Here is a 3,031-nt window from a genome sequence, read left to right as displayed (position 1 = left end):
GAAAAAATTGTTTGTGTGTGTGAGTTTTAAATTTTTATTTTTAAAATTTTTTATGTTATTAATTGTCTATATTTATGTTTTGTTTAAACTGAAAATAATATTATTTTGTATATGTTATTGTTAATATTTTTTGCATATTTTATGTTTTATTATTTTTTGAAGAGTTGAAATCCTTTTTATTTTCATTTTATTTAATTCTTAAAATACATAATTAATCAACAACTTAATTGAAACTAAAAAAAATATTTAACCAACAATTTGAATTGAAAAAAAAATATTTAAATTACAAAATAGATATAAAATTACAAATAATAGAATAAAATATTTAAATTTAAAACAATAAAATAATATGTTTAGATGAACTTGAGAAAATCAGAAAAAATAAAGCAACTTGAGAAACGAATGTAAGATCGATATTTTCACGTTAAATTGTGAAAAAAAAACGTAGAATTTACTATGTATAGCTTTGAGCTCCACATTCAGTACTTGAGAACGTAAAAACAAATACATGAATAAATATTTTGTTTTATTGTTTGCATTTAAAATTTTTGTTGTATTATTTTAAATTTAAATATTTTATTCTATTATTTGTAATTTTGTTTCTATTTCTTAATTTAAATATTTTAGTTTAATTCAACTTGTTGGTTAAATATGATTTTTTTAATTTCAGTTAAGTTATTGATTAATTATGTATTTTAATAATCAAATAAAATAAAAATATACAAAATTTTAATTCTTCAAAAATGATAAAAACATAAAATATGCAAAAAAATAGCAATATATGCAAAATAATATTATTTTCAGTTTAAACAAAACATAAATATAGACAATTAATAACAAAAAAATTAAAAAATAAAATAAAATAAAATAAAAAAGATTAAAAAAATAAATGGAAAAAGAAGTTAAGAAATTTGTTCCTAAAAAGAGGAATGTTTAAAAATTGGTTTCTCGTGAACAGATTCTAAGAATCTATTCCTAAACATATAAAAAATAAAAAATATACTTAAGAAATAAATTTCTGAAGAACCTATTTGTTAAATAGATAAACATAAAAAAGCATAAGGTGAGAAATCAATTTGAGGTAAATTGATTTCTCACCTTAAATAGTATTTTGTATCATCTATGTAAATAATTTTTTGGATATATTATTTGAGTAAATAATTAATTTATTTGGGTAAAAAAATTGCATAAATATACACACAAAAAAGTAAATAGATGTATAAATAATTATATATGATATAATTTTTTGTGTGCAAATAGTAGAACTAATGGTAAAAAAATGTGTGAATTCTTCAATAACTTTTTCCTTATCTTGTTTATGTTTTATAAAACTTAAAATAATTTAGTTAACGGTGATTAGCTCTACATTTTTTAATTATAAAATAAATTAAGTAAAATTTGATATACTCGCATGAAAAGAAAATTTTATGACCATATAAAATTTTAATTTAATCCTTCAAATACAGTGGCTAAATATTAAATTGATTCCTAATGTTTAAAACAGGATCCGATTTATATTTTGTCATCACTTTAACTTTTAAATTGTTTGTTATTTTGTACTATATAGGACCACTTGATGTGAGTGTTGACCTTATACAAATATATAATTTAATTTATTTATAAATGATTGGTTTTCTTCTTCGTTTTTGTCAATTTCGAGTGAATTTAGTAGAGCTTAATTTAAACTTAGGCATTTTGTCACACTCATTTATTTATTTATATTAATATTCTCCATTAACTAACTTTAATTGAAGTTCCTTTAAAAAAAACTTTAAGTGCAATTATTTAAATTAAATTCAATTAACGAATTTTAACTTACTTTCTTTCGGCTTTCTACTCATGGTATTAGAATTTAAGTTCGATTTTAGAACTTGAACTCTAATAATAGGGAATACGCAATCCCGATTTCCTTTTTATAGACTTGCATGATGACAAACTTTTTTTTAGTTTTCTTAATTTTTTTTTTGTCCCGACTTTTATTTCTTTAACTGTTTTCTATTCTTACTTTTAATTCCTTAAAATGATTAAAAATAATGATGAAAACAAAAATTAAAAGACTAAAAGTAAGGATTAAAAAAAATTAAGAAACTAAAGACAAACTTAACATGTTCAGAGACTAAAAATAAAAATTTTACAAAATTTAGCCATTAAAAAGATACTTTACCCAACTTTCTGTTAACATAAGAAAAGATTACGTAAATCAAAACATAGTTAATAACGGATTGAATTCACTACTATTTTTTTAAGTAATAAATAGTTATTTTTGTAATAATTTTCCAAGATTTTGTGCTCATTATGATTTTTATCATCAAATTAAATTTACTAAGCCGTCAAGTTTTGGTGCGACTTTAATTTAACTGCTACTCTCTCAGGGTGAGACGTGGTGCCTTTACTTAGTTTGATGCAATGGTCAGTAAGTACGGCAGTGACGGATTCAGGATTCTTGTATAAATTATAAAAAATAAAATTAATAAATTTAATTATATAAATATAAATAAAATAAAATATAAAAATATAAAATTTTATTTAAAAATTTAATTAATTTTTAAAAATGAGAAATGCACACTCTCACATGTTACATGTTGTAAATCTGCCACTGGGCACGGGGATGCATTATGTTAAGGTGCATCAATTGGCATCAAAAGTTTCAACCCAATGTTTGTTTGCTTTTTCTAAAGGTTTGATTATTTGTTAGTCTTTAAATTTATTTATTTTCAATTTGGTCAACTTAATATTTAAAGAATCAATTAGGCAATGTAACTTTTAAAACTGATTTAATTATGTCTTTTATATTTTTAAGTTGTGTTCAATTACGTTTTTATTTTCTTTTTTAAGGTGATTCAATTTGGTCTAATTTTTTAAAATAAATGGAAAAAAATTGGAACCAAATTGAACTCATTTTAAAACTTAAAAGAGCATAATTGAAACTCTTAAAAACAAAGAACATAATTAAATCTTCTAATAATAAGATGGTTAAATTAAATCTAAAAAATATTAGATGAAAAAAAGAGTTCGCCAGGCATTAGCACGG

This window comes from Glycine max, chromosome 16 (assembly GCF_000004515.6).
Source record: "Glycine max cultivar Williams 82 chromosome 16, Glycine_max_v4.0, whole genome shotgun sequence".
NCBI lineage: Eukaryota > Viridiplantae > Streptophyta > Magnoliopsida > Fabales > Fabaceae > Glycine > Glycine max.
Note: the sequence above shows the minus strand (reverse complement) of the source record.